Genomic DNA, 20,925 nt, shown 5'->3' on the forward strand with positions numbered 1-20,925 from the left:
AAGCCTCATATGTTTTAATATGGTTTGCTGCCAGATAAATGTACTTAAGACTGCAACCTATGAAAATAGGTGAGAATTCCTTTAGGTGATTTTACGAGCGCACCTTCTTTTCTGCATTGTTTCCTTTTATATTTGTTCATTCTAGTGGTATTAGTAGAAATTGTTTCCATGGAAAAATAATATTGTGAAAGTATTTTATGCATTTTTAAAGTCTCTTAATGTGATTTTAGCAGCTGGAGGTTAAGAGAAGTCAATTCCATGTGACCAGTTATTTCTCCACAGAGCAGTAACCCGTGCTGTGCAGAATGATTGTAAACAAATCTGTGTTTTTTTCACCTGTGTTACTATATTATACTATGTTGCTATACTTGCATAATAAATCTGCTAAGAAAGGATTGGATTTTTAGAGCTATGAATCTGATGGAGGAATGATTTAAACAGGGCAACTTGGATGTACCATGTACACTGGCCGAAAGTCTGATTATAAATTTATAGCCTTAAAAGTTGTACCTTACAGTAGTGGTTTTCCCTCCTTCAAAGGAATGTGTAAAACATCCCTTGCCATACTTTGACAGGTCTTTCTTACAGCAATGATAATAATAATTTGTAAAAAATAAATAAATAATTTTAATGGTCAATATTCTTCCAAAATATGACAGTTTAAGATTAGTCTACCTATCCAATTCCTTTTAAAATTTTCTTCCCCAAGTTGCTTAATTGAGCCCATGATTATCTTTATTGTTGTTATTAGTGACGTAAGCACTAATATTAGACTAGGAATATTCCTAATGATACAATTAATAACATTTTCTGTTCTTCTTTGTATTTGTTAAGAGAGTGAGAATGACCAGAGTTTGTTTCTTGTGCTGTCGGTCTTAACTTGCCATTCAATTAAATACTTCTGTACTCAAGATATTGGTGTGGATTGGCATTATTTATTATTTATTCTACAAAATTTACATACTGTGCTATTTGATTGTAAAAAACCTCTCTAAGTGGATTAGGAAAATGTAAAAAAGAAACTAAGATTCTTGATTAAAAACAGTTAAAAACAAGTATTCCATGGAATTCCATTGAATACTTAAAATCATTCAAAAGATGACTAAAATCAACAGTAGCTAAAAACACATATAACTTTTACATGTCTGAATGGGCTTGCCTAAACAAAAATGTTTTAAGCAGGTGCCAAAAGTATATAGTGATGGGGACTTCCTGATGTCAGTAGGCAGTTGCTATGTCATTGTTGTAGTGATCAGATGGGATTGTGTGTATTCTTATTAATCAGAGTTCAATCCTTCCTTTACTTTGGGAACACCTCAATTGTATGTATACATCTATAACTCAGTCTCATAGTTATCCATATTCATTCCTTTTCACTAAGTGTTTTCTCTGATTCGCCTGGTTTGTGCACAATACTTTGGTTGGTTTAGCCAAAGTGTAACTGTGGTTTGGTTTGAACGTCTCAACCCAGTCCAGCAGACTAACCATGGTTTGCCTTCTGGTAACAAACTATGATGTGAAGCCATGGTTTTTTTGTTGGCTTGTTTAATTTGTTTGTTGTTTAATTTTTAAAAGAGTGTACCAACAATGATTTAAAATACAGTTAAGCCAGTCAGCTAAACCTCCCCCCTAATATCCCACTTTACTGAATTCATAGTTGAAGAGCTCAAAGTATTCCCAACACAGTATAATATTTTGCATTTTCTTATCCTTTGTTACACCAGTGATTTGGAAAAGTCAATTTTTCAACAAAATAGTCATGATTTTGTCTACTCTTTTGTACTCTGATTAAGTTAGTTTATCCATACAGGATATATCCCAGACTTTGGTCAACCACTCCTCCATGGATGGATGCCAAGTTTTATTCCTCTAATAAGCAATAGTTATATGTGCTGCCCTCAGAAAGTAAAGGACCATCTGTCTATCATCTGCTGGTATAGCAAACAAAAGGATCAGTGGGTTCATTGGTAAAACATGTCTGATTACTTCAAATTCTTTAGTACTATTTGTCTGAAATTTCCTTATTTTAGGACGATTCATGAAAATATGTGAAGACATTGGGCATCTTGTATCCTCAGCATAGACTGCTTGCCATATTATACATCTGGTTGAGATGCCTCTCTGTTAAATACAATCAAAACACCTTATAAAAACTTACGCTGATGGTATTCTGTGGCATACCCATCGGAAGAATACTTTCAAATGTTGCAGAATATAAAATAAATTCAGTTCTGAGGTGCAATTATGAGGCTGAGTGAGACGACAAGCTCAGCAACGGGATTTGGAGACAGCTTTTAGGGAGGCTGGGGTCCTGCACACCTCTTCCTGCCAGCTCCCCATTCTGCAAAAGTCTGGTTCTGTAGCCAACCAGCTTGCTGCCAGCTCACCTGTCTCATCCATGGAACACTAAGCCTACACACCCTTTCCTCACTGGCTGAGAAGGAGAAGAGGGAATCAGAGCAGTAGTTGGGAAGACAGAAGTGAAACAATGAGGCAGTGGCGATTTTCTCTTTCTCTGCTTGGTTATTATCATTACCCACTTGTCAGGGTCAGAGGATCCCAGTTCAGCAGCAGAAAATTCTCCTGTATGAAACCTTTTAGAGCAGCTTCCAGTCTATATAGACAATCCCAAACTAGATGGACCAATGGCCTGGCTCAGTATAAGGCAGCTTGCTATGCTCTTAGAAGCCCCAATAGACTTATTTCTGAAACTGAAGGTAGGTCTTGTTGATATTTGCTCCGATGCACAATTCTGCCTTTGCTTAAAATATGGACCAAATTCCACACATTTTATCCTGGTTATGGACAGAGCTCCTGAACTCTGATCAGCAAAAGAACCACATGAGCACCAAAAGTACACAGATAAAGTTCCGGAGAAAAGGGGAAGTATATGTTTATGGTTTAACATTTTTCTTAGTAAAATGCACACTTTTGCACAGAGAAGCTGGGGAGTCAAATTTGGGGTAGGGTTGGGCAGACTAGGAGATGGTCTTTCCCTACTTTTCCCCTGTAGGTATGCAGGAAAAAATGCATGCATGCACGCACACATACTGTGCAGATGTTAACAGGCATGGCAGATAATGAATGTTGCTGCTGTTCATTGCGAAGAACACTGTAGCACCTTGTTATATGGGGCAAGCCCCCCTGTGTTAGGTAAAATGAACCATGATTCAGACTAACAGATGCTATGCCAGAGGGCTCAGGAGATGAAGATGGAAGACATCAAGTGGGAATGAGGGGTGAGAAGGTAGTAAGGAGAAGGCATAGACCAGAAGGCATGCAGATTCTTGCCAAGTGCTTCTGTTGGCACCGGAGTAGGATATTGGCCTTGGAGATATCAACAAACAGCATTTCACTATGGAGTCGCTAGGAAGTCAAAGAACACAAGAGGTGAAGCCCTGCATCTCTTTTGCAAAATAAGCAAATGCTACTTTCACCTTCGTTAGGCAAATTGTAAGGTGTAGGTCCACCATCCATGAGAGATGGGAAGCCTTGACCAAAGTGGTTGCTTCACTCCTTGTTTTGGAAATTCACTGTGCTATGAATTTGGTATATTACAAAACGGAGTTAGTTTATTCCCCTTGACTATTTTGAATGTTACTGTTTCTGGTCTACTGCTATGGGAATTGAGGGTTGCCTCCTTTGTTCCTGGTAGGTCTGCTGTGACTTTAACAATTGGAGGATGGACAGCTATTCAGCATATGAAGGTTTTCCTGTATGAAGCTGTTCAAGGTACAGAGCTAGTATCAGGAAAAGAGGGAGCAACCTTAATTATCTTGATTTTTTCTGGTGGAAGAATTTGATGAGTCATGTGGAGATGCATTGTCTTTCACATCATGAAGGTCTATGATTAGAATTTAGGGCAGGCCCCACAAATGGTTACACATAAGGAGCAGCTCCTACACTTCTTGAGCGTTACTTCTTGCCCATAACAAAGCATTCACACAATCACTTCCACTTGGGCATGACTGAATCTGGGTTGATGTTTGGATTGCAAGTATGTGGCTGGCCATATGGCCACGTCAGTTACCACTAAACAAGGCAGACAATGAAAAGAGCATGGAAAGCAGTCAGAAATCCAAATTAAATACCAACTCTTTAGGAAACCAGGCTTTCATCAATGTTACCAGGTTCTCTGCCAGAGCCACATCATGTTGGGTGGGGAATTGCCTCACTGAATTTGCTGGTTTACAGATCTGCCTTACAGGTTTCATCAAAACAAAGCTGTCTTCATCCCCTAGAGCAGGGGTCACTAACATGGCACCCATGTGCACAATGGTGCTCTTGATGGCTTCCCTTCAGACCCACAAAACCTCTGAGCCCCCCAACCCCCTGCCCCATTGCTCCCTTAGTTGTGAGGTGGGGAGGGTGGTACCCCCTGCCCTACAAATAGTAGTTTCCAATTCCCTCTTTGAGCTCTATGTGGTTTTAAAGGTCAGATTCATTCAGATTCCTTGAGAAAGCGAACTATGTGTGCCTGCCTGCCTGCCTGCCTGCCTGCCTGCCTGCCTGCCTGCCTCTCTCTCTCTCTCTCTCTCTCTCTCTCTCTCTCTCTCTCTCTGTGTGTGTGTGTGTGTATGAGAGTGAGAGAGAGCACTGGGGGAGGGGGAAGAGAACTGACCAGGCAGTACTCATGGAACTTAGTCAAATACACATCATATTTTTCTGTGTATAAGACTAGGTTTCCCCCCTAAAAAATAATGCCAAAAATTTTGGGGGGGGTGTCTTATGTGCCCCTTGACCTAGAAAGCCTGGCAACTCGTGCCTTAGGAAATACTACCACAAGTTCATCAAGGCTAGTGATGTTTCTCTCATATTCGGCTGAGTATCAACAAGGCCACTGAGTTCCTATGACACTAGCACGCAATGCTCAGCGTCGGACAAAAATAAGGCAAGGGAGCTTGGCTTTCTTTTCCTTGCTGGGAGAATTTGCAGAGGAAATGTCTCCTAGAAAAACCTTGAGCCACACCTTAAAAAAATCTTCCTGTTTGTCTCTTCTCTCCCCAGTCCCTCATGCACAAACATGCTAGGTAAATCCCTGGTCCCAGGTGCTGATCCTGCTGAGGTCTGCTGCTGGCACAGATGCTTGTTTACTCAGGAGCCATGCTCTGCTTCTGAACACCTGTGCACTCCCTGATAGGAATTTCCCCTGGGAAAGAGAAGACCAATGTTTCTAAAGGTGTTGCTGGGAAGCGCACCGCTTAGCTCAGATTGAACAGGTGTTGTCGTCCTTTTCTTCCATGTCTTGACATGCATGTAGATGCAACTGATCACAGATATTCTAATACTAGCATGGCAAGATTTTGAAGATGGGAAGTGTTAAGAAGGTACATAGGGCTTTCTGCTTCTAGCCCGTTACAAGAACTCTGGTCAGGCACTCTAGATCAACCATTTAATGTGGGGGAAATTTATTTATTGTTTGTTGCATTTACATCCCACCATTCCTCCAAAGAATTCAAGGTGGCACACATGGTTTTCTCCCTCCCCATTTTGGTTAGGCTGAGAGGCTGTCACCCAAAGTCACCCAATGAGCTTCATGGTGGAATGGGGATTTGAAGTCTGGTTTCCCAGGTCCTAGTCCGGCACTCTGACCACTACCTGGCCAAACGGTTTGTAGCTCAATATCTGTTTAATAATATTCAACAAGGTTCTGTCTTTTCCTTTCCTAAAGTGAGCTGTTTCTGGCCTTTAATGTTTTTTCTGGGTTGTAAAATAGTTGTTCTCTATTTGGCTTAGAGTAGGGGTTGCCAACTGTGTTAGGTCTGTGGGCCCATGTGGAGTTCTGGGGAAGAGTCATGGGTAAAACGGTATTTTAAAAAAGCACCACAAAGAATCAAGACAAAAAGGAGAACAGTCTCGAAGCTTTCTAGTACATGACTCATTTAGCTCTATGTAGAGATTCTCCTATAGACATGGAGAAAATAAAATTTTGCCTTCCCACTTTTTCAAAAGTGGTTCTTAAGTTCAGGTTTTAAGAACAAGGTGTCTCTAAATTTAAAGAACTTGTGAGCTTTTGAAGCTCCTGAAGAAGGAATGTTCCACTCTGAAATTCATAGAACTAAAATAAAAGGCTTGTACTGGTGCCTGATCTTTGTCTTAAATAGTCATGGGCATCTGTCAAATGCCACCCCTTCCCAAGAACGATTAAAGGGCTCCAATAGCCACTAGCTTGATGGCCAAACCCTCACATACCTCCCACACATACTCCCATGCATACATAAAGCCCATACCACACATGTAAAGGTAAAGGGACCCCTGACCATTAGGTCCAGTCGTGGCCGACTCTGGGGTTGTGGTGCTCATCTCACTTTATTGGCCGAGGGAGCCGGCGTACAGCTTCCGCGTCATGTGGCCAGCATGACTAAGCTGCTTCTGGCGAACCGGAGCAGCGCACGGAAACGCTGTTTACCTTCCCGCCGGAGCAGTACCTATTTATCTCCTTGCACTTTGATGTGCTTTTGAACTGCTAGATTGGCAGGGGCAGGGACCGACCCACGGGAGCTCACCCCGTCGCGGGGATTTGAACTACCGACCTTCTGATCAGCAAGTCCTAGGCTCTGTGGTTTAACCCAGTGTTTCCCAACCGGTGTTCCGCGGCACACTAGTGTGCCGCGGAACGTTGCCTTGTGTTCCGTGGGAGGGAGGCGGGCGAGTCGGGCGGTGAGAGGCGGGGCGGCGAGCACACGCGGGGCGGCGAGCGAGCTCCCTCCCACATCCCATCGCCGCTCGCTTCAGCCGGCCTACTGGAGGAAGGCGCGAAAACCTCGTGCATGCGCAGGCCTTCCGCCTGCGACAGCCCAGTAGGCCGGCCGAAGCGAGCGGCGATGGGATGTGGGAGGGAGCTCGGTCGCCGCCCCGCGTGTGCTCGCCGCCCGACTCGCCCGCCTCCCTCCCACGGCACACCAGCCTACCTCCGTGGGAGGGAGGCGGGCGAGGCGGGCGGCGAGAGGCGGGGCGGCGGCGGCGAGGAGAGGCCACCCAGCGCGGGGCTCTCGCCGTCTGCCTGCCTGGCTGCCTGCGAGCTCGGCGGGCAGCGCCTCCGTCCGCAGCGCCCGCCTCGCGGCTCTCATTCCCTGCCCCTGCCAAAGCTCACCCAGCCAAGCCGCGCTCTCCTTCCTGCCTCGCTTTGCTGCCTCCTCCCCCCCCACCCCCAAAGCTTGGAGGTTCCCCGGCAGGAAGGAGGTAACTTAATCCTCTCCAAGGGCTGCGGAAAACAGACATGCAAATGGGGGCTTGCCAGCTCTTCAAGCGCCGCCGGCTTTCTTCGGGAATTACCGCCCGCCGAGCCCGGTAACGCTGACAGGCCGAGCCGCGGGGCTTGGCAGCGCAGCCGGCAGAGTGTGGGAAAGGGCGGCCGCCACGCGCCGGGCAAGGCGAGACTCGACGGGGAGGACACCGGCAGCAGCGCCCCCCCCCCAGAAACCCGCTCCGGGCAGGTAATTCACAGAGAGTGGACAGAAGGAAGCCTTAAAGGGCTTCAGCCTCCCAGAGTGGCGGGGAATAATGATAATGATGATAATAATAATAATAATAATAATAATAATAATAATAATAATAATATTGACAGGTGGTGTTTTTCTAGGTGAGGGGGTGGGGACTGTAATAACAAAAAATCAGCTGTATATCAACCGCTGTTTTGCAGTGAGGAATTGCAAATAAGGAAGATCAAAAGGAGAATGTTTTTTTTGGGGGGGGGACTCTCTTCCTCTTCCTCCTCCTCCTCTCGTTCTTGCTCCTCTTCCTGGCAAAAGGGCTGCTGAGACCCCTTCTCTCTTGGGTGCCGGTGGGTGCTGTGACGTTGACGCTGCTGTGGCAAGTGCCTTTACTTAGCAGAGTGCATTCCCCTTTACACAGGAGGGGAGGGGAAAAAAATTGAAACTTACACTTTCGTGCGTCCCTCCCGGCGTGACGCTGCACGCTGACGTCACGGGGCTGTAATGGTGGTGTGCCTCGAGATTTTTTTCATCAAACAAGTGTGCCTTTGCCCAAAAAAGGTTGGGAAACACTGGTTTAACCCACAGTGCCACCCGCGTCCCATACCACACATGTACATGCACACAAATGCATACAAACAACAGACGTGCACAGTCATTCATTCCTTGGCCCCTAGCAATTAGTCTTGGAAAACAATTGTTGTAAAAGCAAAACTTGGCTTGGTATGAGGCCTATTGTCCAGCCCACCCCGCGCCTCATTGCCTTGCTACACTATTCAGTAGAAATGGCTCGCTTGGTGTTGGTGCGGTTGTAGCAATAGTTTCCTAGCAAAAGTGTCCCTATTACTTACCAGTAGGAGGAGTGGGGAGAGGCTAGGTGGTAGCGAGGTCAGGGCTGCACAGTGGACACACTGGTGGAGCCAATCTGGAACTCCCGCCTGAGTCTCCGCAGAGCCCTGACCTAGAGTGTCCAAGTGAAAAAGGGGACAGGCCTCCTGCACTTTTGAACGGTTGTGTAAGAAAAAGGAATTTTAATTAATTTTTAATTTTTAAATGTTTTTAAAAAAGGGAATTTCAGCAGCTGTCACTTGTCATTCAAGCAATGATCCCCATTCTCTTTTTTCCCATCTGGCTACCCTACTTGTATCCCATCTAATTCTCTTCTGCATTCCACTGTTGATAAACCTTGGTTATACCCTGACTCCTGGCGCTTTCAATGCATTCCTTGTCAAAATATGCAAAGCATGAAACACTGTAACCAAAATAATGTGATTTCAGCACAAACTCCTAGGTCATATTATTCTGAAAGCACTGTTCCGACCTCTTGGTAAAAAGAGCTTTATTTGGTTTTGGTACCTGGTCTGCCTAGCTGCAGTCCTGCTTCCCTGCAACGTCCCTTGCCTGGCACCATGCTCTGCTGAAAGCTTGACACCCTGGTGGCCCATCATCACTGTGGTGTCGGAAGGAGCGGTCTCAACTAGAAAGCCGTCTTGCCAAGCACATCTTGCTTGCTCGGTCTCCCAGTCACAAGCGTCATGCACAGGGAGAGGAAACATTTTCAGAAACACACGTGAGCAAGCACGACAAGAAATCAGTGTGTGCTTGTGACTTACGGTATTAGTGGACTGATAAGTTTCATTAGGATGATTCAGAGGGGCCACCCAAAAAAGACTGGAAAGAGGCCCACAGAGAGGAAAAAGGTGTTGCTGATTTACTAGGGCAAGGATTCTCAATGAGAGATATGAAGAGTCATTAAATAGGGCTCGGGTTGCAGGGAGTCCATCTGGCAAGCTCTTCAATCAAAGTCTTTATTGCAATGGGTATTCCTGCCACAGAACAACAGTAGCAAATGCATGGTAGGCAGGTCAGTGATCACAACTATTGTTGGAGATCTTCCCCCAAAAGTTGTTTTGTTAACATAACTTAGTTCTCAGGACACCACTCTGCCTGCCCCCCCAACCCCGGTCTCTTATAACTTGTAAGTGAGGGATGCTGCAAAGCAGTGTTGCTGAGAAATTGTAATATCAGTGTTGTGTGTGGATTTTGTTGCCATCTCATCACTTTGTGTGAATTGTGTGGTATACGTAGAGACAGGAAAGCAAGGATGACTGTGGCTGCCTACAGACTGTCACTGTTTTGTGAGAGGTATGCAGCCGCTTATTAGAAATTAAGGTTTGTGCAATTAAAGTGGATCAAAGCGTTTTGGGGCAACAAATCCACTTTCGAAAAATGACTCTTTATGGTTAGGGAAGCAACAGGGAAATGCACTAAAAAGTGTGGGATAATTATCGTTATCACTGATTGGAAGACATCCAACCTCCCATCAAACAACACAGAATGAATGCTCGTTGTTGTGTAACCTCCCCACAAACAAATCAGAACAGATGCTCAAGCAAAGAGTGGACATCCTGTAACTTTTGTGCAAGTAAATCAGGAGGCAGGCACAAGAGATCGGCTTCTCGGGAGGTGCCCTGTGAATAGGTGCTGTGAGGATATGCAGGGCTGGCATCCTCAGGCAGTTGTTGATGCTTTGTTCTAGCTACCCCACCCCCCACCCTGCTCATCTATTTCCCCCTGCTTGGTTTTATGTAGCAGTGGGTGTCTCCATAGGGAAATTGGCAGAAAATTACCTGCTGCTATTGTGGAGGTGGTCCTGCTGCTCACCATCAGTAAGCCCACTAGGGTAAAAACTGGAGACACTGCTGAAAGTTGATAGCCAGTATGGCAAAAGAGGGGTATGTTTTTCTTCCTTCTTCCCAGCTGGGCGGAGGTGTTACCCAGGAGTCTTGTGACAAAGAGAATAATAGACTGGCAGCTTTGTAACTGCAAAGTCAGACAGAGAGAGGCTGAGTTTTAGACTTTGGATGAAAACAGACTTTGGGGGATTTGAAGAAGCTGTGAGCTTTCAACAACCATTGGAATTAACTGTGCATTTCCATTTATGTTTAACTTCTGTGTTTGTAGCTAAATGCAAACATTACAAAATGCCATACATCTCCGGGGACCTGATTCAAAAGGAAATGGAAGCTGGAGACGCATTGCTCCCTGGAGTTCTCACTGCTGGGAAAACTGGGATGCATATGAGAATACAGTTGGAAATATTCTGTTGGAGAGAAAGCAGCTTGGGGATAATTTGGAATGAAAAAGCTGCTGCAAGGGAATAGTTTAAGCACCACTTCCAAAATGCTGCTTCTCTCCAATTTCCTCTATTCTGAAGCTGTTTTTAAAAATGGGGATGAGACGTGTGTATTTGCATGTAACTTGTAGGTAGCCCTTCATTCTCAATAGTGCAGGAGTTTTAAAAAAACACTAAGGATTTAAGGCAATTTTATTAAGATGTCATAATGGTGTAAATATGATCATAGGCAATTGGGCATGCTGGTAACACCATTTGCTTGCATCCTAGAGGCTGCAGAATAAGCATGCCTGAAATACACCACCAATGGCATGATCTGGAAATGATACTTGGAAGGACTTTTCTTTTCAAAACCAGCATTTCTAAATTAACCATTTGCTTTACAGCCAAATAAGGGGGTGGGGGGAGGTGCTGGCCAGTGGTCATAAAGACAGACTTGTTCTATGAAATTTGTGACTTGCCACAAAAAGAAACTGTAGATCCCTAACCAGCAGCTAATATTCCACCATACTTTATTCTTGTTTTAACTATGGACATTTTTTTAAAGCTTAACAAGAAAAAGGACAGCAGATCAATGCAAAATAGATGATTTTGTCCATCCAATAAAATGAAGCAAGAATAAGAATAAAGTAGAAATATGGTTAACTGTAATTAATTCCTGAGTCATTATTGTGTTTACCAAAGCGATGAATATATGTTTTTACGCGGAAGAAAATTCAGAAAGATTACCAGCCTAGTAACAACAAATAATAGCTAAAATAAAATAGCTAAAAGTTGTTAAAACATACAAACCAAGCCGTTTTTGTGAAAATTAAATGTTTTTGCATGCATGTGGGAGTTAGCAGCTGAGGTACCCAAGGGACACAGTAGTAGCTGGTCCATTACAGTACAGTGGTACCTCTGGTTACGTACTTAATTCGTTCCAGAGGTCCGTTCTTAACCTGAAACTGTTCTTAACCTGAAGCACCACTTTAGCTAATGGGGCCTCCCCTTCTGCCACGCCGCCGGAGCATGATTTCTGTTCTCATCCTGAAGCAAAGTTCTTAACCCAAGGTAATATTTCTGGGTTAGCGGAGTCTGTAACCTGAAGTGTATGTAACTTGAAGCGTATGTAACCCGAGGTACCACTGTACTGCAATTGGGACACTTCCCCATCAACCACAGTCTGCCCTCAGCAGCCAGCCCCCACTTGCCTGTCTTCGTACTTACATCCAGTCCGAAGGCTCGCACTGCCTGTCAGCTTCCTTCTCCTTAATTTTGTATTTGTAGGATTCAGCAGGGAGGAGGATGGGGACAAAACTAGAATTACTTGGCTCTGTCTGTCATTGGCTCTGGCTCTGGTTACTGTAGGCCTCCCTGCCTTCTGCCCCACCAATCTCAAGAGGACCAGCCAACACTATAGCAGAGACCTTTGGGGAGGCTTTTCCATTTTTAACCTTGCAGAGAAAGGATTTGGTCAGTTTAGGAATCAAAATGGTTCCAGGTTGGTTTTCCTGTGCTGATCTATGTATGTGCAGTTATGAACATTACCATATATCTAAGACTATAAAATTCCTATCACAACCTTCACAGAGCCCATTGCTGTGGCCCATATGTTAAGAGCCCCTTTGCCAGTGATCTGGAGTGAGAGGCACAAACCTATACATCTTGAAATTCAGGGTGTTGGCACTAGCCTGTAAGCCCCTATATAGCTCAGAGGCAGGGTGCTTTAGAGACTCCCTTACATACTTCTGCAGGATATTTTCTCCTAAAAATTCCAAAGTGGCGAGAATCCGGCTCCACAGTAACTTGGAGCAGGGCTTTTAGCGTGGCTGCCTGTGTTCTGCGTAACAAACAGCATTCCTTATTTCCTGTGCTGTTTTAAGTTGTTGTTTTTATATTCACTTTGAGACATATATGTGGAAGGTGATATAATAATGACAACAATAATAACTTTTTTCTCAGAAGAAAGTCTCTTGGTTTTCATTTTTCAATGGCGCTTACTCCCAAGTAAGTGTATATCGGATTGCAGCTTGAGGTATATAATCATGATCAGGCTCTACTGCTGTTCATACAAGGGAGCAGAGGAACACTGTGTGTGTGTGTGTGTGGTGAGGAGCTCACACAAAATCCTTGATACATGGTAAGGGAGAGGTTCTTAGAATGCAGAGCTGTGCATTCTAGAGGACACCTATCAGGAGTGCTGCAGCAACATATTTCCTGCGTTGGTAGAGGCTTGCCGCTTGACCTTTGGGCTCTGTTCCTCTTCCACAGCCTGATTCTGTGAGGTCAGGCTGAGCCCCTATCTTCCTCTCTCCCATTAGGACTGCTCTCTGAAAGCAGTCCCGAGTTTTAGCAGCAGTGGTAATCCTGGGGCACACCAAAAGCATGGCATCCAAAGAATTTGGGAACGGTCGCTGCTGCTGTTCATTTTCCACACACTAATCTTAAGCATCGTCTGTGACAATTCTCCAGCAGCTGTTCAAGGCCTGCTGTTCTTTTCGAGGATTTGGACGACGTCAGTGGCACGAGTTCACTGTGGTAAAGGGAAATAACTTGGGGAGATATAGCAGGAACCTTGTCCTTGCTCCAAGGCAACCTTCTCGGTTGCCAACATTCCTTGACAACTTTCCCTTTTACTCAGCTCCGGTTTGAAAAAGTACCCAGTTGAGGAAGGGACTTCCCTCTCATGACTCACATGTCGGTCATACGCAGCGGTGACTCAGCAGTGTTTGACACCAGGCCATATGTTCTCACGGGATCTGAAGCAGGAGGGGAGGAGAAGGCGAAATCAAGGGCAAACAGCACAGGAGAGGGCAGAGGGAAGAGGCAGAAGGGAAGGAGAGAAAAAACACTGCCAGGGATTCATGGCAAGAGGACTGGGGCTGTTATACAGGGCTAGGTACTGTTTTAAACACAAAGCCACCTTGTACTAATGGGTCAAATTATTTGTCTGTCAGCTGATCCAAGGAAAAAACTGCTCCTTTCCCCTTATGGCCTTATGGGGTACCCAAGAGCCCATATAGAGTCCTCTTTTAGGTTCTCTATCAGTAGGAGAAAATAACAGAGGCAAGCCAGAGGATATTGAGAAGCAAGGCAGCTAGTCAGCCTGATCTTTATTAAAGCTGTTGCAACAGGGTGCTCCCCCCCCACATGCAGGAGAGAGGAGGGACCCAGAACAAAGGTGTGGCCGCCCTTATATAGACTTTTGGAATTGCCCACCCTCAAACTCCAGACCACCCCCAGAAACATCATACATACATCACAGAAAGGGTGTAGCCCAGGACCACCTCCCCCAACACATCATTCATCCATCACAGGGGGTGGTCTAAAACAGAATCCTGAGTGTGTCGTTTATCTCCTGTCTGGCAGGTTACCTGGTTGTATTATCTGGGTTTTGGCCACTCTTTTGTTATTACAGTGGTACCTCTGGTTGCGAACACGATCCGTTCTGGAGCCCCGTTTGCAACATGAGCAGAACACAATCTGTGTCTGCGCATCTGCACATCTGCACATCTGCATGTGCGTAGGTCGCAATTCGCCGCCTCTGCGCATGCACGCGACGTCATGAGCGGCCAAACCTGGAAGTAACCCTTTCCGGTACTTCCAGGTTGCCGCGGGATGCAACCTGAAAAGATTTAACCTGTAGCAAACGTTACAAGAGGTATGACTGTATAACTACTTAATTCCCGAATCCAGGTCACAGGCTCACCCTATTCACACCTTAAATGTGAGCACAGAGACAATGGGGAGGTTTTTTCAGTTCTTCCCTCCTTGCAGAGAAACTTTTGGTCAGTTTGGGAGAGTCAAAATGGTTTCAGGACTGTCTTCCTCTACAGTTTCAGACATGTGGTTTATGTATTTATGTACGTGTTTGCCTTGTACATTCAATTTATATATTCGAGACCTTAAATTCTTATAACACAGCCCAGCATTGCTTGTTATGCCTGGCACTGGCTCTCTGGTGCAGAGGGCCTTATTACTGGAGATAGCAGGGATTAAACCTGGGACCGTATACATATAAAATGCTCTCAGTCTCTGAAGGTTTTTGTTGTTGCTGGCCTCCCTTTGTCCTTCTGCCACAAGTGTCTGGCACTCTCCCCTGTGGCTAGAGAGTAGCGATGGGGAACCTTTTCCAGGGCAAGGACTGCAATCCTTTTGGACAATTATCCAGGAGCAATATGCCAGTGGCTCCAGAGGCAAAAGTGGACATGGCCAGAGAAAAATGTGGCCAGAGCAATGAATGAGACATTTAATTCTGTGCAGTATTCAGGCAAACAAGAAGCACTATTAGGGTTCACGTATACATTCCAGACAGGCAAAAACATTTGGGGAAGGCACAAGAAGTGTTGGCGAGGTGATGCTGGCCAGGGCTTTTTTAGCACTGGATGTGGCTCAGGAGATTATGTGGCCTGGGAAGAGTCGTAGGGGCCGGAAGCCTTGAGGTGCTCCATTCCAGCTCTAGAAATTTTAGTGTGCTAAATACAAGGCTATCATTTCCATCTAGGCCCAACTTACTGAGGGTGCCTCCCTCACGACTCCCCTGGCCATTGTATGCATTAAGCCTCAGCCAGATGCTTTGCCAATTCCAGAGGGGAAATAGTTGATGGTTGCTTAGCAACACCAGACACTCTCCTCAACATGGCTCCGGGTAGAGGCCTAGTACTCATTGCTCTGTCCAACAGTAGAGATCTCTGCGTTAGCATGTCCTAACTGTGAATTGCTGTCGCTTGTGTGAAGCTTGTGTGAAGCTGTTCAAAAGGTACCCTGCTCCAGTATTGTCTGATTTTGACTTTTAGGAGTAAGTTCTTGAGAAATTAGTCCAACCCCCTGCAATGCAGGAATCCTGCCCACAGCTGCCCCTGGGTGGGTTTGAACCACCAGCCTTCTGGTTAATAGCCAGACACACTGACCCATTGTGCCACAGAAGGTGTAGGTAAGAACCCATTTACTATACCACCCACCTTTGTATCTAGCCCCACCCACCTGCCAGTATTTTAAAACCAGTTGCCAAACTGCTCCAGAGGTTGGGGGTAAGATGGTGTTGGTGATACCATCTGTGCTAGCCAATTGGCACTACCTCACCTAGTGTGTTCCCATTCAAATTGCACCACTTCATAAAGCTGCTGAACCGGTTTCCTCAGAGCTCTCTTTGGAATAGGAAAAAAAAGACACCTTTGGACTGGTCTCAATGAGAGAGGTAGCAAAACATGCCATCTGCTCTACAAATGTGACATCTGTCTTTAATCCTACCTAAGCTGGAACAGGACAAAGGCTGTCAGGAGGAACAAAAGGCTTTCATAAAGGGGCTACAAGAATGAGGCTTTAAAAAAATTAACCGCTAACAGAAAACACAGAAAAAAGTTGGTGTTGTGGTGCCCAATAAATGTTTTGCAGTGGGCTGTGAAACCAAGGAGAAAGTAGCTACAGGCAGCGACCAATGGACAGCAGGGGTTTTATCTCAGGTACAGTTGCAGTCAACTTGGAGTGCTGCCACTCACCTGACCTCTGGATGGTTGCATCGCTGCGATGGAGAGTTTGCCGCAGTGCGAATGCATTGGCAGGATCACTGGATTGGTTCTTCCACTGTGTTTGCATCATGCTGACCTAGCCACCATGTTATAACTGACTGGAGGTCAGGTGAATGGCAGTACCCCATCATACTGTTTGCTACCACCCAGGTCTCATTATCATCCCTTGGCTAGCAAGCCACAATTCACAAGTGCATTTTAAAAGTGATGTCAAATTTTATGTTTTTAAAGAACCATATGTACCCATATGTGCTCTTCTGCCACTGTCCACACCAATCTGTTTAGGACATTTGGAAAGCATTAATAATTCAAGGTTAGCTTATAGCTTCTCAGGTTTCGTCATCTCCAACAACTCTCCACAGTTCTCTGTCTTGAGCAAGTCATTGCAAGTCAGCATACATCTCCACCCTTTTCCTTTATCTTAATATTATACCTTCCCAGTTCTTTTGCATATTGGGTGGTTTCTGTGGTTGTGTACAACTGGGGTATAAAGCAAATGTCATCTTGTGGCAGCTTGTAAGAACATACGTAAGAACATACATTTTGTTCATTTAATACAACAGCACTGGGGCGGAATTAAACAAACTTGTCATTGTTTGATTATAGAATTTGACTTCCGGGACACCACAGCCCATGAATTGATTAATGCTTATCCAACAACAAAATATCTCTTTCCCCACTTACCACTGGATGCTCGATAGTACCAGCCTGCAACCTGGTGCTCATCCAAACCTTATGGGACTACAACACCCATCTCCCCTGACTATTGGTCATGCAGGCTGTGACTGATTGGAACTGGAGTCCAACAGCATCTGGAGAGCACATGGTTGCGGAAGGCTACTCTGTGGTCTGCTAATACATTCATGCCCCAGTGTCATCACCTCCCCTACTGTGTACCAGAGCTCCTATTTCTTCATGCTATTCTTCCACCCTCCAATAGCCAAAGCAAATTAGTGGCTAGAGAGAGCCTAGCAGAGAAGCAGTAGCTGAGGTCCCTCAGAAATGCTTCTCCCACCAGGACATTTATTATGTGTACTGGCTACATTTCTATGCCATGCTTTCTGGGCGGTTCACAGAATATTTGTTTGTTTGTTTTCTATACTGCCCTTCAGGCAAGGATCACAGGATGGTTTACAGTACAAAAACACAAAAATACATAGCATAGTAACAAACAAAAATAAAAGCAATACTGTAACTCTCTATCAGACTAGAGAGTCTCACAATAAAATATAATAAAAATCTAAAAAAAAATCAAAATATTCCTGGACTAAAACTAAAGCAAAACCAACAATTGAGGACAATCACAGCGTAAGGACTGGAAAAGCATGAACACATTTTTAACAATAAAGGACATCTGGGATTTGAGCTTGCTATGCAGGGGTCAGATGTGTGCCAGAGAACTTTTGTAAGATGCGTTTGTGAGACTGGATGTGTGTTTATAGTGCTTTTTCTGGGGGCGCTCAAGAGTGTGCAGTACTGGCACCTTTTTTCTAGAAGAAAAGCAATGTGTGTTTACATGGTGTGTTTGTGTGTATTAAAGAGATATAGGGAGAGAGAAAGAGGAGAAAGAAAAGAAAAGAAAAGAAAAGAAAAGAAAAGAAAAGAAAAGAAAAGAAAAGAAAAGAGGGTTTCCAGGCCAAATGGGGACTTAATATTGTAAACTGGTTGTTGACATACCTCAAATGGGTCTTGGCCACAGCACTGGTCCCCCCCCCTTTAACTCAATGGATTTCCCACACAAAAATGAGGGGGGGAATATGACCTGTTATTTTGTTGCCAGCATTAGGTACCTGCTTTTTAGAGTCAGACCACTGCTCCATCTAGCTCAGTATTGTCTACACTGACTGGCAGAGACTCTCCAGGGTTTCAGGCAACGAGTCTTTCCTAACCCTACCTGGGGATGCTGGAGATTGAACCGGGGGCTTTCTGTATGCAAGGCAGATGCTCTGCCACTGAGCTACAGTCCTTCCCCACACATAGTATGGACACTGCAAGCGTGAGAAGCACCAGCTCCACAATAAACACAAGCATCCTGATGAAATAATACAGAGAAAGGGTTTATTTAATAAGGAAACTCAGACGCAACATTTCATGGATTTCCACTGGTTGAGCTATATTCTCAATTAGTAAGTGAAGGTAGCTCCATTTCAGTCAATGGATAAGACCTTTGGCCACCACAAAATCAATGCTGCTGCCTTCAAAGTAATGGGATAGGTTCCAGCAGGTATAAATGACTGCAGTGCCATTTATTGTTCCCATGCAGGCTTTCTGTACCGACATCTGAGGAGCTCGGAGGAAACCATTTCCATGGGCTTTCTTACCATCATGTGCACAGACACACAAAGGGACAAAATATATTTTCTTTCTGAGCTGGTAGAGATCCCTCTATACACGGACTTATTGTACCTTTAGCACATTTATACTTCTGGGCTCTTTACCAGAAAACTCAAAAGGGTGCCACTAAAGTTGTTTTGTCTGACACACATGAAACAAGAAGATGGCACCCCTCAATGGAGGCATGACTCAACAGGCTCAAGACAAAACACTGTTTTCTTTTTCCTTGGCTTCTGACTTGGATATGATAAGAACATAGTGCTGAATAACTTCACTTCCCCGAGTGGTGAGAAGAACAGAAGTTAAGATTCAGAAAGGATTGTGTGGATCATCTGTTCCAGGCACCCCCAAACTCGGCCCTCCAGCTGTTTTTGGACTACAACTCCTATCATCCCTAGCCAACAGGACCAGTGGTCAGGGATGATGGGAATTGTAGTCCCAAATCAGCTGGAAGGCCGAGTTTGGGGATGCCTGATTCTACTCCAACCCCTTGTTTTGTATAGGAGCTACAATGCAGAATGTAACTACGGCATTTCAGGGAGATTGCCATCCAGTCTCTGCTTAAATGCCTATTGCCAGTGATGGCTTGTGCCTGTTGAAGGCAGAAAGAAGGAGGAGGTAACAAGGGTAGGGGGCGCAAGAGCCAGTAACAGACGGAATCAATTACGGTGTCATCTACACGATACTTTTCAAATACAGTATCATACCACTTGGCATGGCATCCCACAAAGCATTCTGGGAGCTGTAGTTTAAGGGTGCTGAGAGTTGTTGGGACACACCCATTCCCCCCACAGAGTTGGAGTTCCCAGAGTGGCTTTGGCAGCCAACCCCTCTTCCCAGGGAACTCTGGGAACTCCAACTCTGTGGGGGGAATGGGTGTGTCCCAACAACTCTCAGCACCCTTAAACTATAGCTCCCAGAATGCTTTGTGGGATGCCATGCCAGCTGGTATACAAATCAATAATACTAAATATTGGCCACAGATTGAGTCAAGTAATTGGTACACCTAGTCTACTCTGGCAGTGAATGGCACCCAGAATGGTCTCATGCAGAGGTTGCACCCAGTCCTGCTATCTGAGATCTGCTTTTAATTGGAAACCTTCTTCATGCAAAGCTGGGGCTCCACCATTAAGCTATGACCCCATCCCAGATTCTTACAAATTCCGCTGAAACAGCTGATGGATCACCAGTGTGACATACTATCCTTTTGTTTTCATGGTTGACGCCAATCAACAAAGATCTTAAAGCCAAATCTGGCCACAGAAATGCTTCCCATTTGCAACTTGAAAGACAGGCATTGGGCGGCGAGAATGATGGATTTGACAATGGGATTTTAGGGCAGTCTGCTTTGCAGATGGGTGCCTTGGCCCACTGCCGTCCATCCCATCCTTGAAGCTGCTGCTCTGTAAAACTAGTGGCTGATCTGAGTTCTAGGTACAAACAAGTTCAAGGTCTGTGTCAGGCTTAGGTGATTTTGTGGCAGAATAACCATCACCTTGGGAGGGACGCGGGTGGCACTGTGGGTTAAATCACAGAGCCTAGGACTTGCTGATCAGAAGGTCGGCGGTTTGAATCCCCGTGATGGGGTGAGCTCCCGTTGCTCGGTCCCTGCTCCTGCCAACCTAGCAGTTCAAAAGCACACCCAAGTGCAAGTAGGTTTGCCAGAAGCGGCTTAGTCATGCTGTGCACATGACCCGGAAGCTGTATGCCGGCTCCCTCGGCCAATAAAGCGAGATGAGCACCGCTACTCCAGAGTCGGTCACAACGGGACCTAATGGTCAGGGGTCCCTTTACCTTTGCCTAACCATTACCTTAGTAGTGAGATTTTTGGGATAGAGAAATTTTCAGCACCGCAGTCCCATTAATGGACTCAGTGGGATAGCTCAGTCGGGAGAACATGAGACTCTTAACCTCAGAGTTGTGGGTTCATCCTCTGCCGACTTAGCTATCCCTAGGAATAGTACTAGAGCACCACAATATCTTACAACTAGGTAGTAAGCCTGGGGTCTCTAACGTGGTGCCCATGGTGCAAAAGATTCCTGCATTGCAGGGGGTTGGACAAGATTACCCTTGTGCTCCCTTGCAACTCTACGGTTATATGATTCTATTTCAAGCAACAGACTTGCAAGGTCTCCTTGGGTAAGTCCGTTACTTCCTCCTCCCCCCCCCCCAATTTGGGATGACCATCAAAAGTAATTGCATGCAAGCACTTTACTCACTCACTACAGACTGTCTTGTATCCAGTGGTACCTCGGTTCTCAAACTTAATCCATTCTGGAAGTCCATTCCAACACCAAGGTGCGCTTTCCCATAGAAAGTAATGCAAAACGGATTAATCTGTTCCAGGCTTTTAAAAACAAACCCCCAAACAGCAGTTTAACATGAATTTTACTATCAAACGAGACCACTGATCCATAACATGAAAGCAATAAAGAATGTACTGCAGTCACACAATCAGTCAATCTGCAGCTGAACTGGGTTCTTCCACACAGTCACAAAAACAAAACAAAAA

General features: G+C 45.2%; 2 long non-coding RNA genes across 2 annotated transcripts in view; one reads left to right on the plus strand and one right to left on the minus strand.

Moving 5' to 3' along the window:
* Positions 1-10,071: 10,071 nt before the first annotated feature.
* LOC310709546 lies at positions 10,072-12,227 on the minus strand. Its single transcript, XR_014527573.1, has 3 exons — positions 12,134-12,227; positions 11,779-11,978; positions 10,072-10,256 (listed from the first exon to the last, which is right to left on the minus strand). It is a non-coding gene; the product is annotated as an uncharacterized lncRNA (long non-coding RNA).
* A 2,971-nt stretch (positions 12,228-15,198) lies between these two features.
* Positions 15,199-20,925, plus strand: part of LOC310709539 — a 30,370-nt gene continuing 24,643 nt past the window's right edge. Inside the window, exon 1 of the long non-coding RNA XR_014527567.1 lies at positions 15,199-15,310. This is a non-coding gene — a long non-coding RNA (uncharacterized lncRNA). The remainder of the gene's footprint in view (positions 15,311-20,925) is intronic.

Source organism: Podarcis liolepis (genome assembly GCF_965112155.1).
Source record: "Podarcis liolepis genome assembly, chromosome: 6".
Classification (NCBI taxonomy): Eukaryota; Metazoa; Chordata; class Lepidosauria; order Squamata; family Lacertidae; genus Podarcis; species Podarcis liolepis.